At 45.1% G+C, this 21,162-nt stretch overlaps 1 protein-coding gene across 1 annotated transcript in view; it reads left to right on the top strand.

Moving 5' to 3' along the window:
- The first annotated feature begins 4,199 nt into the window (after positions 1–4,199).
- The window catches only part of CREB1 (cAMP responsive element binding protein 1), a 33,933-nt gene continuing 16,970 nt past the window's right edge, over positions 4,200–21,162 (top strand). Inside the window, exon 1 of the mRNA XM_084265404.1 lies at positions 4,200–4,357. The gene's annotated coding sequence lies outside the window, so the exon portion shown is untranslated. The remainder of the gene's footprint in view (positions 4,358–21,162) is intronic.

Here is a 21,162-nt window from a genome sequence, read left to right as displayed (position 1 = left end):
CTGTCCCTCCATGGCAAGACCACTCTAAAAACCAGTATATGATGCTAAAAGATGATTTTGACATTCCCAGAGGTGGCTGTGGCCTGTACAAAATACCTTTGTGTCACTGTCTCTACAGTGATGTGAAAATGCACGTGTATTGGTGCTTTCACAGTAAATACTGTTTTCCACGCTACCCATGACAGCAGTGTCACCTACTCCAGAATGCAGACTATGCATCCTGGCTCTGCCACACCTTCCAGCCAAGTGCAAATCCTTCTAGATCTGTATGTCACCAGTTAGCCTCCATGAACCCCAGGGTTCATGGGCAATCCACCTGTGATGCTGTGTGCAAGAAGTCCATTGCCCAGGATGACCAACCTGGAAGCTGCAAAGCTAATGAATTTGCCTCTGAGGCTTAATTGTAAGAAAAGTAATTAATCTTGCTGGGTTTCACTCATCATCAAGCAAACTCTTGCTGATGAAGAAGAAAACTGCTGAGCATTCCAGTTCACTTCCTAAGTCAGCCTCTCCCTGTTGGACCTTGTGGGTAATTGGCACATCATTACCATTGCCTTTTCTACAGATTCTCCAAGAGGAAACAGTGAAAGGAAGGCAGAGGTGTTAGTGAGGGAAGGGGTTTTTGCAGCTCAGACTTTCACACCCACTCCTAAAGAAGTTCTGGTTTTGCTTAGTGCCCCAATTTTGCTCAGATCTGGTAAAAAGGGGAAACCCCCCCCAACACCCCCCCCCCCCCAAAAAAAAAAAAAACCCAACAGCTAAACAAACAAAACAACCCCAAACCAACCAAAAAAACATCCCCCAAAAACCCTACCCAAAACAAACCCGTAAGGGAAGAAGGAACATGTGAAACAGCCATCAGAAGGTTTCACAGCAGTTGTGTATGAGATGTTCACCCAGTCCAGCCACTGAATCAGCATGAGTCAGGGCTGAATCCAGCTCCCACCCATATATGGTCTAAGCCTCAGCCATGGGGCAAGAGATGAAGATACCAAAGACACACAACATTGGGCTTAATCTCAAATCGCTTCAGGCATCTGGCCTATCCAAGGCATCCGGTTTAGTCTGAGATAAATTGCTCTCTTGAGTTGTCTGTCTTATGGGGAGCCTACACTGGCTTGGCAGACAAGTAACCACTGCTGCAAGATGCCCTTTGCAAACTCATCAGTGAGCTGTCAGACTTTCAGAGAAGCGCTGAGGAGCCAGCTGGAGAGCTGTGAGTGAGAACTGGGTTGGCGAGGATCAGCAGGGCACCAGGGTATTAGCCATGCCCTAAATGGGCAGCGGGACCAGAGCCACGCCAGGAGCTGCCTGGCTATGTAAGGGCAGTCCTGGTGAGCCTGGGGGACCAGGTGTAACTCAGCCCCACCAGCAGCACTGATCCTTCAGGCTGAGAGTGCTGCCCAGGTTTCTCACGAGAACTGTTCACTGAGATCTGCTTCGTGCATTTCAGTTGCCTTTTGAGGAAAGGAGTTTATTCCCTTAAAGGCTTATTGCTGCAATTCTTCAGGCTTGCTGCATGAGGGCAAGCAACCCAGCTCTGGGAAACGTACACAAGTGGAGAATGTGTATGGTTTTGGTCATTTGGGGGAGCAAGAGAAGCTGATGCAACACGAACATTAACACAAAGAGGAAAGAGAAGGATGGAAAAACAGATAAAGAAATGCCTGAGTCAAACAAAAGGCATTTAGACAGCTACATGCGTTCTACTCACTGCAAGTATTTTCTCACAGAGAGTACTTTACTCCTCCTAAGGGGAACACAAAGGCTTTGCTCTCAGAATCACTCCTTGAAATGCAGTTTTAGCAAACTTTAAAATCCACACAGCTGTTTGAGATGAATTGAAACCTATTTGTAACTACCTAGCTTGATATACATTTGTATGTGGTAACCAAATGCATAGAGATTATTAAACACGCATTAGAATATTAAAACTCTGCGTAATAGGACTAGGGTTCAAATGTCAAAACATTATGAAAAACAACCCTCTACCTCAGTATCTACTGGAGTGAAATGAGAAGGATGTGACTGGGAGACAAGCCTTTCGCACCTCTACCATAAATTTCCAGTGAGAAACATTTCCATTGTCTGGCGATGAATAGACCGAATTAGAAACTCTGATTTTAGCTTTCTCGCCTGTCTCAACAGCAGAAAAATTCTGCTCCTGGTAAGAGTAGTAGAAGACTTTTTCAGTGGAGCTTTCATCTCCTAACTGACTCTAAAAAGAGAAAATTATTTCAAAAACCAGTGTCAGCTGTACACTCCTAACAGGATTGGGTATGAGCCAAAGGCATGGCACAGGTCCACAACACCGCTGCGGAGAAGCAGGCATGGGAAGGGTGACAGCCCAGGCTATGCTGTGCTGCAGCCTTGGAGCTCCTTCCTGTCTGCAGGCAGGGCAGAGGGAAAAAGTGCAGCAGCAATGGAAAATAAGATGTAGGCCAAGCCATGGTATGCGTTGTCAATAAAACAATGTTTTATCTGTTTAGCTTGAGCTGCTGGGTTGGTTTGTTGGTTTTGGGGTTTTTTTTAATATCAAATGTGGTGGGTTTTTTTTTTCCCAGTTTATTTTAGAATAACTGTAATTGAAAAATCCAAAGGCAAAGTAAACCTGTAACTGCTCTCTGCACCCTCTCCTGTAAGTTTTGGTAAGAGTTAGATGAGATGCAGCGCAAGTAAAATCAAGAGCAAAGCTACTTTTAACCACACACTAGTGTTATCAGATGCAACGCCTGCAGTTAGGGCCTCGAAGTCCTGTGTCACCAGGTGGCTGCAAAAATGAACCAGATTGGGAGTTTCAAATCTTGTTATGTAGTGCCATCTTGAGGTTCTCTGAAATGAAAAGCAGTCTCTTCAAGGCTACATATGGATTTTATCTGATAAGAGCTTGAGAAGTTCGTTCTTCTGGGTGTGCAACTGGATGCATTCAGTTGTCCTTGTGAACTGGAGAAGACAGAGCTGGACTTGCCCAGATGGAGCATCAGCAGGCCCGTTTCTTGCTCCGTGGTGGCCATCAACTCTTTGAAAAGCTTTCCTAGAAAAAAATCACCTATCCAACATTTAGAAACAGAACCATGGACACCACGCTGCAAATGAGGTTGAGGGCCACAGCACATGGCTGCTCCTCTTCTCTGATGAGACACAAACTCGTATCTCATCTCCTGCCCCATCGCAGCCTCACGTCCCTCCTGAAAGGTGCAAACTGTTGCCTTGGCCACAGCTGCTTTGAAAATCGTGGTTTTACACCTTTGGTGTCAGCATCTCTGCAAAACCAGGTTTGTCACTGCAGGGCCAGTGGAGGCTGGCTGCTCAGGTCTGGGGGATTTGAAGGGAGTCTTCATGTCAAAATGAAGCAGCAGTCACCTCGCGCCTGGCTTAGGGCTGCCAGGGCTGGCCTGAGCGGGCAAGCAGCCATGGCCTGGAGCAAGAACCAGGCAGCAGAGGAATGTTTAGAGGAACAAGGTGAAGGATAGGAGTGCTGAGCCACACGGGGAGCAGGCAGCGGAGATGCCAGGCAGCCAGAGGGCATCAACAAGGGGCAGCACGGCCCAGTCACAGACACTCACCCACCCCGTCGGGCCTGCAAAGGCAAGGGGTGGCTGGGGCTCGGGCTGAAACCTGGACCCCGAGCCTGGGTGGCTGTCCTGGCAGCAGGGGATCAGAGGGAGAAGGGTGCTCAGAGGGTGGGCAGCTCTACGGCCAGGGGTGGCATTTCCTCCGGGGTCCCAGTGTTTGTGTGAACTTGGGGGCACCCTCAGCGGGGGCCCCGGGACAGATGGGGCCGCGCCCGGCCACCCGCCTTCAGGGCAGCTCGGCTATTTCCGTGAGCGCTCGCGGCTTTCCGGCCCAGTCGCCCCGGCTCGCGCGCCCGACAGAGGCGGAGGCCGGGAGAGGCAAGGGGGCGGCTCGACATACCCCCCCCCACGTCTCTCCGCAGCCCGAGTCGGTGTTTTCCGCGCGGGCCGCCCCGGGCGGAAGCGCCGTTCGCGCCTTCCCGCAGCCGCTCGGCTCTTTCCGCCTCCCCTCCGGGGGCGCTTCGTTCCTTTCCGCGGCCGCTCGGCTCTTTCCGCAAGGGCCGGCGGCGCGCTCGGCCGTTCCCGCCGCCTGCTGGGCGTTCGGCGTTTTCCGTGAGCGCTCGGCGTTTTCCGTGCGGCCGCGGCGCGCTCGGCGCTTGCTCCCTGGCTGGCGCTCCTCAGTCGGCCGCTGCCTGCCTGTCGCCGGGCTGGGAGCGCCTGTGTGTGTGTGAGTGACGCGGCGGAGGTGTAGTTTGACGCGGTGTGTTACGTGGGGGAGAGAATAAAACTGCGGCGAGATCCTAGGCGCGAACGAAAGCAGTGACGGAGCAGCCTGGTAACCGGTAAGAGGAGGAAGGCGCCCAGCAAACAGGGGCGGGGGGGAGGGAAGGAAATGGAGCCCGGCGGGGACCAGGGGAGCAGCCGGGCGGCAGGACGCGGGGGCCCGGCCTTGCACCGCCCGCGGGAGGGGCGCCCGCTTTAAAGATGGAGCCGAGCCCTGCAACATCCCCGCCGCCGCCGCGAACAAAGGATAATGGCGGATGGGAGCCGGCCCCGGCGGCGGCGGTGGCCGCCACGGCCGGGCGGCGGCGGCGGCGGCGACTCTGGCGGCAGCCAGCGGCGGCGCTCACCGCGGCAGGGACGGGGGATCGCGCCCCCCGGCCCCAGGAGGAGGCGGCGGAGGAGGAAGACGACAAGGGGGGGAGCCGCGGCGGCGGGGGGGGCGGCCGCGCACCCACCCGCGCCCCCTCCGTAGCGGGGCGCCCCCTCCCCGCGCCGCCCCTCCGTGTGCGCTCCGGTCCGCTCGCCCGTCGCCGCGCGCCCCTTTTCCTCCCCGCCGGCGCTGCCCGCCTCGGTCGGCGGCGGCTCCGGGCGCGGCCTCTCGGCCGGCGCGGCGCCCATCGGGCTCCGGGGACGCGGGGCCGGCCGCGGCGGCGGGGCGGGCGGGCAAGCCCTACCGCGGGGCCGCCCCGGCCCCCCGCTCCGCGCCCGGAGAGTTTCACTTCCCCGGTGACCCGAGGGCGCTGTATAAATAAATAAACAAACTCTTGCCGGGGTGGAAGCGAGTCCGTGGGGTGCTCCTCGGCTCTGTAACGACACGTTTTTAATAAAATCTCAGCACGGAAGCTCGGGCCGGCGCTCGGTCTGGTGGTTTGCTTTCCTTTGCAGCGTGGGGCACGGCCGGCTCCGCCGGGCTGCGGAGGGGCAGCGCCGCTCGGTCACCCTACACCGCGCTCCGGCCAGATACCGGAGCGAAGAGTTTCGAGCCCGGTGCGCAGATCACGTAACAGAGAGACGGTTCCCTTTTACTCCCTTATTTCCCTGCCGTTGGTATTTTTAACCCAAAGCGAACTTGACCCGGCCGTGGCTGGTAAGCCGTGGTTTGGGGTTGGCTTTTGCCGTGTTCCGCCGAGCCTTAGGCGCTGTGCAGCGAGCAGGATTTGACCTCTCTCCCCGCTTTATTCCCCCGAATGCCCTTTCTGCCTTACACCAGCCTTGCCTTGCTGCGGCCGGGGGACTTTTAAAGTTATTTTTTTTTGTTTTGCTGCCTAAAGTAGAAGACGTTATTTTTTACTTTCCTTTCAAAACCTGGCGCTCTGCATTTTTGTGTACAACAGCAATAAGCAAAACTTACATCTCAGTCTTCTTAAAACTTAACTAAAGGTTGTTACACCTCTCAAGTATATACAAGGATAGGTCATACAACTTTTCTTCCCTAAAACTTTTTTTAAAAAGCCTTTTTGTTTTCTGCTTCCTCTTAAATCTTGACATGCCTGCATGTAATCTGCTTTTGGAATAACACGTGTCATGAGATTTTAATTATTTTTTTTTCCTTGGGTCAGAAAAAAGTTTCCTAATTCTTCCTTAAATAATTTCCTAACTATTCCTTAAATAAAGGACTAGAGACATAGTTAGGAATATTGGATATCTCTGTTCAGTCCCATTGTGACCACCAAGCACTGTGTTTCAACATATAAGAATTGTGAGACTCTACTTGCATGTACTAGAGTCTCTACCTTTCCCTGTATTAACAATTGTGGATTTTTACAGTGAAGTGTGAAGTCACTGAAATAAGTTTTTGTTCAAGATGGGTATTTATGATTCACCTGTGTAGACAGGCCTGTCCTTCCTTGTATATGAATTTCTGTTTTCTGGTACTTCCACCACTTCCTTTGAAACACAGGCCAAAGGTGTTCAACATCACTCCAAATAATACCGACATGAGGGTTTCTGTAGTTGTAATTCATTAATAGGCATCTGAGGATGTCAGTAAGCAATGTAGCTGTTGGTAGCGATTAAAGAGTATGTTAGGGGTTTGTGTATTTCATTCATTCCTGATTTGATGGAATATGCACTTCATTTTAAATACAAAATGTCACAGTGAGTCCTTCCTTGTTTTTTGTAGCTTTAGAAATACAGCATTATTCTATTTCATAAGAGTGGAAAACTCTCAGATCCATATTTTCTAACACAGATCTCTTCATTTCCTTACCAGCTTTATATCCTCACAGGTCAGAGAGAAAAGGGACCAGAGAGAGGTGGTTGTGTGTGTTTGCTAAGCATCACTTACAGGTGACCTAAAAAGAAATATTTGCATGTAGGAAAGAAGAGCATAATGATTTCTAATGCTTTAATTCCACTGATAGAACATCAGTGTTTAGAGTCGTACTCTGGCTTTGTGTCTGGATCTGCAATAAATGGTCTGCATCTGTTTTGAGGTTTTTTTAGTAATTTTTTTTCTCCTATACATTTGGTGGTAATGGTGTCTGCTACCCTGGGTGAAATAAAAAAAAACCCCAAAGGTCTGAAAGGGTAGAGGGGTCTGTTAATAGAGAAAATTTAGAAACATCTCATTTAGGTTGTCAAGTCATCAATCTGTTTCCTGGAAGCCTGCTCCAGCATAGCTATTGCTGGTACTGATGTCAAATATAAAATACTCTGTAGTAGCTGATCTTATTCTGGAAAGTAGCTGTTCTGCCGCAGTAAGAAGCGAGCAGCCTGTACTTCCCTAAGTGCAGCTGTAGCTCTGTAGGTGCAGATTTTGATAGTAGACAAGGCCCTGGCTTGGAATTTCTGTTGACACCCTCGTGAAACAAATGGGATATTCACACTTCAGCTCTATTTTCGGATCTCTGGAAGCAAGTGGAGATCATGCCGCACTTCTCAACGCTTTTGTGCAGTGAGAAAGCCGTGCTAGCTTTCTGCCACTATCTAAAGTTAGTTTCAAGGAAGATTACAGTGTTCCTCATCTACAGAAACAAGCCTCTGAATTCAGTTTGAGCTTTCTGGTACCCTAACTGCAAACAGTTGAAGTTTCATGACAAGGCAGTGATTTTTCTCTGAATCAAAAATTGCATTGTCTCATCTGCAGTCTGTGTGGTCATATTTCATGGTGATTATGAAAACCTGAGCAATTCTGTGGTTAACGAACTCTGTACATCACCCAGCATGAAGGCATTTGATACCTATTTTAATCTTCAAAACTTTTTAGGTCACTTGGTTGTACCACAGTTGTGAAGGTGAGTGAGAAGAAACATGACGCCTTCCATTTTTCCATGTTTCTGAACGAGCCTTGTGAGCTGTGCAGGAGATGAAGATGTGTCAGGGTAGATCTAGTTGGTCTTTAGTGTTAGAAAACAGACAAGGATTTTCTCATTTCATGCTGCTGCTTTTTTCTGGCAGTGCTGGGTTTAGGGCATCCTGTGCAAAGTGAAGGAAATAGAAAACTGTAGGTGGTGGAAGAGCTGCTTAAAGGGGAGAGGAGAAAGGATTTGGGGAAAGTGTGTTGCTACTTGTATGCGTGTATATGTTTTTATATATGTAAAACATGATACACATACATACAACTTTAAAGCAGCACCAATGCTTGCTGGGTGCTCTCAGTGATTTTGAGTGAAGTGCATAGGTACAGGGTTTCTTTTACTGCTTAAGATAGTAAGCATACCTGTTTTTCTTCTGAGAGTATTATGAGATTTGATGTTTGTCATAAATCAAACCTATTAGATGAAAGATGGAAAAATAATTCCAAAGACAAGAGAGTCCTGCCAATTGCTGTTCTGGATTTCATTACTTTCCATTTGGTCTCTGACACAAGACTACATGAGCTACTTTAGACAAAGCTGCAGGAGGCCTTATAATGAACTATTTTGAAGCTGTCTTCAGGCAGGAAAATGAAACAAAAATGTCTACCCTTGATGTTTCCATACTTTTTGGAGGGGAGTTCAAGTGACGTGTAAAAAAAAATCTCTGATCCTCAAAGTGTTGTCCCAGTGATAGATTGTTTGGTCGGTGAGATTACCAGAAAAACTTTTTTCCCCACGTTTGAAAGACCTGTAAAGCCTAGGTTGTGTTTACCTGTTCTGGCAGAAACTTTTCCACATAGCTTTCTAAACCAAGAGAAGAGGTTCTTTTCTTGAGCAGACTCAAATAATAAAAGGTAGCCTGAGAAATCCAGGCTTTTCTGAAATTTATCTGCTCCCGATGGACTAACACCATAGTTGCACATACTTTTTTTGACAGTAATACTGTCTGATTCGTTCGTGCCTTCTCCAGTGCACTGGCAGAAATGGCAAGGGTAAGCCCTACTTGCCCTTGCTGCAGCGTACTCCAGACTGGGGAAATGATCCAGCAGGCTGAGGTTTTCCACCCATATCGCTCCCGCCCTTGGTTGCTGCACAGTAACCATACCAGCGTATTCAGGAGGAGGGATGGGGCTGGAATGGGCATGAAGATAAGGGTAGCTCAAACAGCAGTGCTACTAAATGAGGAAATGCAGCCTATATCACTTTTTTTTAAACATTATTGCTGTGTTTATAACTGAGCTGGATGGCCTAGAGCCTGGCTGGGTGCTTCTGGCTGCACTGTGGCTGGATCAGTTAGCTACATGTTAAGTTTTTAAGTGTGCTAAATAAGAGCAAATGAACATGAACAGCAGCTATTCCGAAACTTTAATATCATGTATACATGCTATTTGTGGTGCTGCCTGTTTATTTGGCTTAAAACACCTTTTGTGTGTTGTTTTTTTAATGGCTTTTATGTTCACTTCCTCAGTCCTTTTCTTGCATGCTTTCTTCTAACCTCCCATCACTGTTCTCTGCAGCTCTTTGCTGCAATCGTCTTAATCACCTCTCCAGCAACCCTACAACCTCCTCTGACGTTTTTGGCTCCAGTATCACATGTATTTTTCTGACAGATGCTATGCTAAATCTTCTCTCATTCTCTACTACTGTTAAATATCAATCAGATTTTGCTTTCCCTTGCACCTTTCCTAGAGCTTGAATGTAAAATCTCTTCTCATCTAGCTTATTTTTTATATCCCATGGAATAATGGATGGTGAAGCATTATTTTCTTGCCTTTTTCTGATGACTCTTCCTCTGGCTCTGCATAGCTGGCCCGGCCTCAAACTCTGCTGGTGCCTGTATGCTCCTCCAAGCAACATGCAATATGATCAGGGTTTGTACATTTATGTATTTGTAGATTGTAGAGAGCTTTGTCTTGAAAAATAGTGTACAGCGTTACTGAAGAAGTAGGACCCCTCCCCCTCGTTGGGAAACTCAACCCAATTTTTCTCCTTTGTGCCAGTGGGAAAGCTCTGGCAGATTCTGAGGCAGGGTAGATGTGAGAAAGGGCAGGATGCACTAATGCCATGGTATGATACCTGCAGAAGCAGTCTGTTGCTGTGGGTTCATCTTGTACTGATACAACTGTATGTGGCGCTTAAGAGACAGGCATCTTCCTTCCTGGTCCTGGTGCTCACCCATCCCTTACATGGGCTGTGACGTTAGTGTATGTAAAATCTAATGAGCCAGTTCAGGTCACTAACCCAGGAGAAAACCGCTTTTCTGTTGGGTTGGTTTTCTTCTGCATAAGTGAGCTGAGTTGTTTGGTGATTGAGATGCTGTGTGCAAACTCTCAGGGAGACTGTAGGGAAAGGGAGGAGGGGACACAACTTTTGCCTTTCAACAGCACAGAGCTAGGTCAGCAGACTCATCTCAGGGAGCTGCAGCACATCATGATTCAGAGTGGACGGAAGAATAGGGCTCTGTCCATGGTGGTCAGAGCCATGTCAGTTTGTCTTTGCAGCTAGGAGAGCTAGAACACAGGAAGTGTATCAGTTGAAGGCGGGGGGGGGGGGGGGAACCCAAACCACAAAAGGAAAGTTTCCCTCTTCTGAAAGCCTGGTGACACTTAGGTGGTTGATGTAGCTACTCATCATCAGGGACAGGTTTCAGTCTGCTCAAGAGGTTGGAACAGTGTAACTCATAGATCCCTTTCTTTTTGAAGAGCCCAGTTGCATGGGGAGAATTAAATACAACATTTCTGTAACTGAACCCAAGTTGAAAGATGAAGCTTTAGAAGGGGTCCAGGTCCAACACCTTGGTGTAAATCCTGTCAGATGGCCCAAGGCACCTGGGCAGTGAGCTTGCTTTAGTTTCACTCTCGCTGCATGCAGGTAGATACCGTGGCCTCTCGTCCTGATTTTGAAGTAATTGTGACTGAAACTACTGGCATGAAACTTGTAGTGTAAGGTTAATGTGGAGTGTATAACCAATGCACATTATCCTGGGCTGGGTAGAGGAAGCAGTAAGTTATGTGCTGCAAACTGCTTGGTCAGCAGTGTGGCTGTTTGAAAAATGCATCTCTGCCCAATCCTCAGAAAGCTAATGTTGACTACATAAAAATCATCCTGCTTCCAGCCTCCCACTCTTAAGCAGAGTCATCAGTAAAACAATAATAAATTACAGAATATAGATGTTTTCTTTTCTTCAGCATCTCTGTTGTCTTACTGCAGTCCTACAACACTGATACCCATGATTTGATCTACTTTGCTTTCATTGGCAGACCTGTCTGCAGCAGGGTGGGCTCTGCTCTCCCTTGCCTGCTCCTACCCCTGTGCCAGTAGCACCAGTGTGGCTGTTTCTGAATCAGTGACAGGAACTGGATTGGAGAATTGGTCCAGGATAAAAATAAGTTGCAATTTCTGGTCTGTCTGTAGTGCAAACTGGTTACCCGGTCCCATTTGCTACAGAAAGCTACATAATTTGGTCACTGAGTTTCAGTTGTTTTTTAGGGAGAGGGTAGGTCATAGATGTAGTTTTGGTCCATTAAGCAAGATAATGTGTCTGCTACTGCTTCAAGACCACTCATAATTGACCAAGCACCAAAGATTTCAATATATATAGTAAAGCCAGAGCAATTTTAGGATTTAAAGTGTTTCCAAGACAGAGCTGTGGCTTAAGCCCCAAAACCTTTGGATACATTTTGTGAATAGGATGCATTCAGAAGTTGGACATGGACAAGGCTTGTAAGGAAGTGCTGCTGTTTCTCTTGTGCATGCCTGGTCATACTCCCAACTGCAGAAGTTTCCAAAGTTTTCACTTAAGAGCACTGAAGCAAAAAATACTGCATAATGCCTGGTAAGAAAGAAACAAAGTTATCAAATCGTAACAAAAAGTATGTTACTTCTGCAGATACAGGTTATTTTGAATTTGTTACAGACATTTGGCTTTGTATCTGGTAATTGCCAGCTTTGTGTAAATCATTCGGTCTGTCATACACCCTCAGGTAACCAGTTCTAACAATTATCTGTTAATAAAACAGTCAAGGCATTGGTCTGAAATGTCCATTTTGTTGTGTTTTCTTTCTGAACTTGCTAGAAGTGTGGTATTTTTAAACAAGACTTTCCCAAGTTATATAACTTCATGCTCTTATACTATGGGTTGAACTCTAGAAATACCATGTACGTTCCAAGCGTCAAATAGAATGAGCAGTGTGTGTTTGAGTATTTGTGCCTGTAAAGCTTGCAGTGTAAACATACAGAGTGGCATTTTTTATGCATTAATCCTTTAGCCACTGACATTCACAAGTGGGTTAGAAACATAAGCGATGGAGCTGCCCCTTCTCCCTCCCCAACAGACAAAATCTCAGCACAGACACAGATTCTACCTAAAATTCTCTTGTTAACTTTAGCTATGCTGCTGCTTATACCTAAAAAACTCCATGCTTCCCCTGAATTTCTTAACTGATGTGATAGATCTCTGAAACAGAAGAATAATGTGAAAACAAGTGTGGTCAGTATCACTTTGGAGTTTCAACATCTGATGCTGTTCAGCCTGCAATATTTTCCTGAGGTGACCCACAGTATTCAAACCTCAGGCTGTTTTTAAATTGTCTGTATTTTGCTTGTTATGCTAATGTCCATCTCTTGTCAGGAATCTGTACAGCACTGGCTCTGCGGAGATCCTGTTTTATTGTCATGGTTTAACCCCAGCTGGCAAGTAAAACAGTCCCAGAGCCATTGGCTGACTCTCCCCTCACAGCGGGATGGGGGAGAGAATTGAAAAGAAAAAATGTAAAACTCATGGGTTGAGATACAGGCAGTTTACTAGTTCAGAAAAGCAAGATAAAAGAATATACAGAACAGCACTACTGCTCGCCATCCAGAACAGATGCTCAGCTAGTTCCTGAGCTGGGATGCCTCCCAGCCAACACCCCCCCCAGTTATATATTGAGCATGACATCATATGGTATGGATGGGAAAGGAAACACTTGCTTTATTCATGGGAAAGTTCCCTGAATTTCTGGCACTTTCCAGAAGATTAAGTTTCAGAATATAAATTTACATTCATGTTACATCAGAATGTCATCTTTCATCGGCGTAATCTCTTAAGAACCTCCAGTCCAGTCTCACAGTATGCTGTTCTGATAAATGTGAAGTGTGTGTTAATATTTCTGCAGTAAAATTAACAGACTCTGGAAACAAGTTACTTTGGAATTGAAAAATTTCAGGTAATAATAAACTTATTTGTATGGTCATCTGTCTTTATCACATTCCTGCGTATACTTTCATTAAATCCTGCCTGGTATGTAATGATTACAATTAAGGAGACATCTGTACAAAGGTGATCCGTTTCTCTGTTACAAGTGTGAAATTGCTGTGTGTATACTTGGCCTTCGGGCTTGGAGCACTCTAGTTAATCAGACTGATGTGATTCTGAGTAAAGCTCTGGGTTTTATTTTTATTTTATAAATAAGTTGTCCCTGATCTCTTTGAGCACCAAAAGACAGCTGTGTGATCTTCTATATAATTTCAAAGTAGCTTTATTTTTGTTCACGTAAGCATTTGTTGTGGACCCAGTGATCAAGGCTGTGCAAATCTCTGCATAGAGCAAAGCCCTTGGAGGAGGCACTGTGACTAAATGCCCTTGTCTTAAGAACATCGTAGTCCTACTTCACTCTCTCTAGGAGAGTAACTCAGTTGAGCTGTCAGTCATCACTCCTGTAGCTGGTTACTGAGGACAAGTTTCAGTAGTTTTCCCACCTCGGAGATAACAATTTAATACAAACATGTGGAGAGTCTCTCCCTGCAGAGTTGGCATGCTGACACAGGTTTGGGATTGCAGCAATTCCTGCAGCTGATGTCTCTGACCTGGGATGTTTATAGGTTGCTTGGCACGTGGACAAATATCATTACAACATGTCAAAATGTCAAATACTTCATGCGACGTTTAGGTGGGTCTTGCTCTGCCAGAACGAATGATGGGACGGTACAAGGTTGTAAGACACAGAAATGCATTTGAAAGTGAACAAATATGATCCATCTGAATGACCCTGGCAGGTCTGCCCACTGGAAAAAAGGAATACACCTTCTTAGATGGATCTTAACCATTCTAACTTGGCATCGTTTTCTGCTCCAAATACTCCTTTCATTGTTGGTAGGGACACAGTCCTCTTTTGTGGCATCATGTCCCATTTTCTCCATCACTGGGGAAGGAGAAGGTCTCTGCTTGCAGATCTGGCTTTCTCTTCTGTGACAATAAGACTGCCTCAGCTCTTCTGCTGAAACACCTTCACGTGCCAGCATTTTGGCCCAAAATGTTCTGCTTGTTGACCAGCACAGCAGGATGAATTGTTTCCCCTAGCTAGATGGGTGGGTGGTACCAGAGCACTGTTTCTGAATTGCTCACTGTGCCAGCAAGGCACAACCTGTCTCCTTATGCAGGGGTCACATTGCTGCTTCAGCGTGGCTCTGAGCCCAAGCTAACAGCCCACGCTAAGCAGTAGGGCGTACCAGCTCGGGCATGGGGCCTCCTGGGAAGCAGAGAGTTGTTAGTTTATCATACCCATTGCTGCACTCACATTACTTAGGTTCAGGCTGCATTAATGTGCACTGTGGCTTTTGGGCGGGTGCTGGTTCGTGTCCAGCAAGCTTTCACCAGCGGCTGGGCAGGTCGATGGTCCCTGCCGCACCACGTGAGGTACTGGCTGGTTGCAGGAGTGAGCACTATTGGTCAACTGCAGCCTCTCATAGCATCACAGGGGCTCCCTTTCAGACACACACACACCCCCCCACACACTAGTCTCAGGACAGATGTAATCCTGTCTGCCTTTTTTAGTTAAAAACTGCCATCAGAGTAGCTGTGGTCACAGTTTATCTATGAAGTTAGAAGTGGCAAGTACAAAAAGTGGGTGGCTTCATGTCCCTGGGGTCAGTTGTGCTGAGAGGACAGCTTCACATCTCATGGAGTCATTCCTTCCCCGCTTTGCTGCCCGTTGATGTTTCAGGCAGAGGTAAAAGGAGGTCTGACTAGGGTCAGAAATTAAACTTTGGCATGAGTGGCTATGCTGGTTGTCATTTTGTGAGGCTTGTACTGATTGTAGAGAGCTTGTCCCTAGACTTCATGCCGTATTCAGTGGGAGCAGCTCCCAGATGCCGTCATAAAAAATCATTTGATGCCCCTTTTTTATGTGGTGTTAAAGATGTCTGTGTACAAATGATTCTCTTCAGATACATTGTTGGGACACTTCTTACTAAGTAGCCAGCAGCTACATGTGGCAAAGTGAGCCACCCTGCTTTCAGTAGATGGGGAGAAAAGATGTGTATTTTGACAAGTTCACGTGGTTTCATTTTTGTGAAAGAAAAACTTTTTACAGTTAGTAGGAATTACAAGAAATCAGCATGGGTTGAAAGTTAGGTGCTTTTTTATGTTCTAAATGCGTGAGAAAAGATGGCAAGCTGTAATAAAGTGCAGTCAGTCTGTATGTAAATACACTGCGTAAATATGGTATTGGCAGCAAACGTACAAGAACTACAAAGTGTGCTGAATTCTCAGAAACAAGAAAGTTCTGATGAAGTCTGTATTAACAGATTGTATATACTGCTCAGGACATCCTTAATTTTTTTTTTTTCTAAAACAGTTGCAGACACCTCTGGATTGGGTTTTTTTTGTTTGTGTGGGGTTTTTTTTACTACACACAATCACTAAATGTGTTTATAAAGACAAATTACAATTCTGTCACACATTAAGGACCACAGACAAAGCATGTGAATTAGTCTTCTCATATCCTATGTGCATTCAGTATGAGGGCAGAACGTTTAGAAATAGAACATGTTTATGGGTTATATTTTCAATAATAATAGTTACTCAATGATTTTATAAGCTTTCTGGGATTTTTTTTGACGTTTTGTCTAAGTGAAGTCTGACAGTATTTTGGGGAAATTTCTGAATGAAGAGTGGATAAGACAGCAGAGAGCCATTTGTTTGCTTTTCATTGTTAATGCCTCAGGAAATACTTGCTTTGGTCGCTGCCCCCTTCTGCTGTCATCTTTGCAGAACCAGTGTAGTCACATAGGACCTATCCTGACTAATAGTTTAAATAGGAAAAAAGTAGTGTGTTGTGTTTTGTTTAGGATTTTTTTTTTAAATATATATATATTATCAGTAGAATTAAAATTTGTAGGTTGGTTGCTTTTTTTTTTAGACTGGGCAGGAGGGTTCACCCTTGCATTCAGTGCCCCATTCACATTCTTGAAGGGAAAGGTTGTAATTCAGGTGGGTGTCTTGATAATTCTCTACTGAGCAAGAAAAGACAGTGTAGATTAAATTTTAATTACATTACGTATGTGTAACCAAGTGCTTGCTGGATGCTCTTGCATTTGTTTATAGAATCTGCAGTATGAGAAATATATTGCAGTTAACTGCTTCCAGAGTCTCTTGTCCTTCTAAAAATCTCGAAGGTGGAAACAGCAGAGACTAGTACAATGTCAAGAGTGTGGAGTCAAATCAGGAAAATCCAGCAGTGAAGAGTGTTTAAGCAACTTGCACTCACAAACCTCACCTGTGCATACTGATTCACCATCTGCCTGGTAAATGTCAGCTTCCCTGTGTTTTGCTAACAGAAAACAAAATCTAGAGCTGATGGCTGATTTGGGTGCTCACCACTGTAGCTGTGAGATTCAATTTTTTGGTCTTCCGCCCTTGGTTTAAAATCTCCCACTGCTTTTCCTTTACTGAAAAATGCTTTCATCATTTATATATCTAAATTGCTTAAGTATGAGAACATTTCACTGACTTTGGAAGTGCAGCCACTCTAGTAGAAGTTCTGTTGGAACAGTCATGAGCCAGAAAGGTTGGTTATGTGTAATCAAGGCTCCTGGTTGCATTCCTTCTGTGATCTGTATGAAAATACAACACTGTTTGCCTCTTTTGCCTTGGCTGTTACAGTGTGTATCCAGTCAGCAAAGACACTTCTCCAAGTGTTGTATTTGATGGACACAGAAGAGGGACTACAGGTATTATGTTCAGTTGATGCTCTGATTCTACTTTGTGCAAGGTTTCTTCACAGTGATATTCAGCTTTTCTTGTAAGCTCAAAATCAAATATTTTAACTTCACTGACAGTAGGAAATTTTCCATCTTTTTATTCTTCAGTTTGCCTGGCAGATTGCTGTGTGTGAATGCAAATAATCTGAAGACTCTTCTCCATTTTTGGCATTTTCCGTGAGGGTGGTTGTTGAGGCCATTCTTTTACTTCCATTTCCACTTGGTTTGCCCAGCCCCTGCCCAGTCCTGACCCAGAAGCTGGCATGATCATCGTGTGGCTGTTCAGAGAAGTGATAAAAGGTACATTTAAAATAAAGCAGATAATGTAGGTTGTGTTCACAGTATAGTGCACGTTCTTGTCACCCTGAGGAGAGGGCAGCAAACACCCAGGAGACAGTGGCAAGAGCAGTGCCAGCTTGGGATGACAGAGAAGCCCTGGTATAAATTGCATTTCCTGTGCCAACAACCCACTGTAGTCATTAGTGACAGAGAGATAATTACAGGCCTGCTTTGTCCTGTTGAGCGTTTATTACTGGTTATTTGAAGTCCATGTGTAAGCTGTAAATAAAATTATTTTTCTCTGAACGTTTGCAGTCTGTCAGCCATTGAGTGAGTTCATAAAGCAGTTGTTGAGCTGTGGCTGAGAGGGCTGCTGTGCTGCAAGGAGCAGTGGAAACGTGAGAGTCCTCGGTAATTACACTGAAAAGGTGAAAACAAATCATAGCATACAGATGAAGTGCTTGATGGCCTTTCCAGCACTTTCATGGTGGATCTGTGGCTCCATGAAGCCACATATAGTAAATATGGAGTGAACTGAATTACTAGAACTTAGGGTGGTGGAGCTGTATTTGCTTCCTGAAGAATCATCTGGGCATGCCTGCTATGAATACATGTGAATACAGGGCTTGAGAAACAGGCATTGCCTCCATTTCCTTTTCCTCACTTCCCTCACTGCCCCAGCCCTTCATTGTCCATCGCAGTTGGGTGGCTGGATGCTGAATTGGGTCAGGAGCCTAGTGTGGCAGAAGAGATGGGCTCTGCAGGTGATGGTGGAGGCAGCGGCTGACTGGATGTGGCCCAAGTCAGGCTCAGAATGGGCATAGCTTGTTTTGGCCTCTGCTCTGCACTGGTTTTGGAGGCCGTCGTGTTCTTCAAAATCTGCGTGTGTATTTTAATAAAGTAAACCCAGAAGGCATCATCTGGCTGTGGAGGAGAAGGAGACTTTAAAGCATGCCACTTGGTAAAGCTGTGCTCACTTGTGAGCAGCCTGTGATAGTATGTCTGAGGTGTAAAACAAACGTGTTGCCTCAAGGTGTAGTTACATCATGTGACAAATAACTGTCAGCGTAAGCATTAAGAGATACCAGTGAATTGTCACCACAATGTTGCTCAAGACAAAGCAAAGAAAGGGTTTCTGGGAGAGGTGGTGTGTTTTACTGTGCCAGTTGGTACAACTGAAAAGCACAGAGAGCTTTGGGGCATTCAGGACCTCCACATACAAAACTGGATGGAAGGTTGTATCTGCTCTAACAGCCACAGTGATGTATTTTGGTTCTTGGATTTGGTTTTTGAATTTAGTGATGTTTGGAAAAGGACCTCCACCTTCTTTCTGCAGTCCTGGAAGACAAAAAGCAGCCTTGTCTGCAGAGCAGGAAAGCTCTGAGGCTCATGTGAGCAAGGAGGAAAGGTGCTAGAGTCCATGCAGATGTTTGGGGTAGAAAATGGGATAAGAAGAAAGCAAGTTATACCAGATGTGTCAATAGGTGGGTACTAAAGAGCGGAGAAGATGATAGGAAAGTTGTGGGAAGACAGAATTAAATCTTCCTGGCTCTATAAGCAGATGAGAGGGTCAGCATTGGTGCTTTAAATAACAGATTACAGGAGTTGACGTTATCTGTAGTGCACCTAGTTCAGTCTTTAAGATACTGCAGATCTATAGGTACCTCAAAAGACTGCTGGAACCTGCAAGAATTGCGTGTGAAATTCTCCACCACCACCACCACCCCATAAAATTCTGTATTTGAATTTTTAAGGATTAGAGATTGATTTAAACCCTGACTCATTAGGTTTTTATCTTCCATTCAGTTCTGCACTACTGGTGTGAAATAAACACACTAATTCTGGATATTCTTGGATATCTTTGTTATCTGTGTGCATGGCTAACCCCTGTTTGAATCCTGATAAATTGTTTGTCATCAGAAGCATCAGTACTCCATGCAGCACATGAAGTATCCAAGCCCATATTTTTTAAACAGGTATTTTTTAATTTTCATTTTTAGACTTAAAATTGCTGCCTTTCACCTTTGCTTGTCCTGTAATCAGACAGTGAACGTTTCTTGTTTACTTGCCTTGTTACTAATTTAAGTATAATTTTAGTGTTTGAAGCATTTCTTTCCCTTCTGGAGTAAATAATATGATTCTGTCCAGTCTGTCCATAGGACAGGTTTTCATTGCCCCAAAAGCTTGCTGTCTCTGAGCATGCGGGTTCCACTGAACCCATTTGTAAGTGGGCTTCCAACCTCTGCACTGTAGTCCAGCTGGACCACTCTAGGGCCCATCTGTACAAATACAATATTTAAAGATTGCCCTCTATCTTCTTACCATGGCAGCCTGACACTTCAGCTTCTCATACTGCAGGCGGACGTTGAGCACAGACCTGCACTGAACCATCCGCAGCAGTGCCGGGCCACTTTGCCAGGTCTTTACAACTAAGGAGAGAGGTTTATCTGGATTTTTCTCTAGTGTGTGTAGTGCAGTTTCCCCCACATTCTGCAACTGGGTGCATTGATTAGCACCTGTCTTCTGCTGTCCTGGTGTAAATTCTACTACAGTTGGTTACGTTCTGCTGAACTTCTTTCTTCCCGTCCTGATTTGGCTAAAACAAATTACTGGGCGTCAGCTGAACGTTTCGCTGTTTGGCTCTTCACCTCCAGAGTTTCAGATCATTAGTAGGCATGTTATTAAGAAAGTATTAGTAAGTATAATAGTAGCTCTTGAATTAATAAAGAAATTTCTGTATTACATAAAAGTCATGAGTTAAACCGTCTCTAACCAGTTCATCTCATCAGCTTTCTTAACCTGTATTCAGAGTTCAAAGCTGGGGTGTTTTAGGCAAGCAGACCCTGTTTTTCCAACTCTGGTTCTTAACAGCTACCTGTTTTTTTCAGTTAGTTTCATTTAGAATACTTGGTTCAAGATGAGATACAGCAATTACTCATTTCTTCTCAGAGTGGGGGCTGCGTCCCCTCCTGACAAGATGGAAAGTAGCTTGGAAGCAGGGAGGAATGAGAGCTCAGAAAGGAGGTGTAAAGGTTGCCATTCATTTGTGTATGGGGAGGTTATGGTTTCACATCAGATGTAACTTTCATCTGTTACATTGTAAATGGCAAGAATAGGAATTTACAACCTTAATTCCAGCTGTGATGGGCTTATCTGTACACACAGCTTACTATCTATTTATGTTGTAGGTGCCTGGTCTTGTATATCTTGGCAGTCTTAATCACATTGTACTGCTAAAGTAAATGTGAGACAATGTAGTAATCGGGGTATCTGGAATGTAATCCAATTGCTCCTTTTTCTCTGAAGTTATAAAAGGTAGAAGTGAGGATGTTGGAATACAAATACTGTGAGGTATAAGTGCTGGGTAAATTGAACCTAATTCAAGAGCGCTTAAGAACCTGAAGGTAAGAGCTTGTCCAAAAACTGCAGGTCACGTTGGAAAGGCGCTTAAACTCCGTATGTCACTGTGTAAGTCTTGCAGGCATCTATCCTGCATTGCGTCCTGCTTACTGTAAGCTACAAGGAGGTTCCTTTCAGGTGTTTGCAAGTCAGGTTAAGAATTTGAGTTCTGAAATGTTGGTGTTGTAGAGGAGGGAGCATCTCAAACAGTTAATGCTTTTGCTGATTACATATGCGAAAGGTGATGCAAGCGTAGAAACCAAGCTTGTAAAAGCAGAGGTCCTTTGCTGAATAGTATATGAGAGGATTGGAAATTCTTCCTAGGAAAACATTGCATTTATCAGCAGTAATTTGGCAACATCCACTTCTGTGAATGTTGCAAAATACCTGATTCAAGACACTCCTCACTTGGACATTTCATCTATTTCTAATTTTGTATAGCAGTTGTCTCCATCCAGGAGTCACAATTTCTGTCAGCAAACAAAAGCATTATTAGCTTTGCAACATACTTGGAATTTGTAGCTGGGATATTGTTTTATAAAGTTCTTTTCAGATACTTGCCTCGGAGGTGTTATTGATGTGAAAGATCTGCTCCTGAAATGATTCTGATGAGTTAGTCTTTTAGCTGGAGTCACCATGAAGCATGCATAGGAATTGGGAGAAAGTTGTTGAATTGGTTACTTTGGACAAATTGAATGATACATGTAAAAAAGTGATAAAAGTAGGTAACTCCTCAAAAAATGATAAAAATCAAAGGGGAAGCTATGGTAGTCTGGTTTATAGGTTATACTTTTGAAAATAGTACTAAAAAATATATATATTGGATGTATGACATGGAGGGCTAACTGTTAAATATAACTCGTGTT

The sequence above is a fragment of the Gallinula chloropus genome (assembly GCF_964237585.1).
Source record: "Gallinula chloropus genome assembly, chromosome: 5".
Taxonomy (NCBI): domain Eukaryota; kingdom Metazoa; phylum Chordata; class Aves; order Gruiformes; family Rallidae; genus Gallinula; species Gallinula chloropus.
Note: the sequence above shows the minus strand (reverse complement) of the source record. Positions and strands in the feature narration are given on the sequence as shown.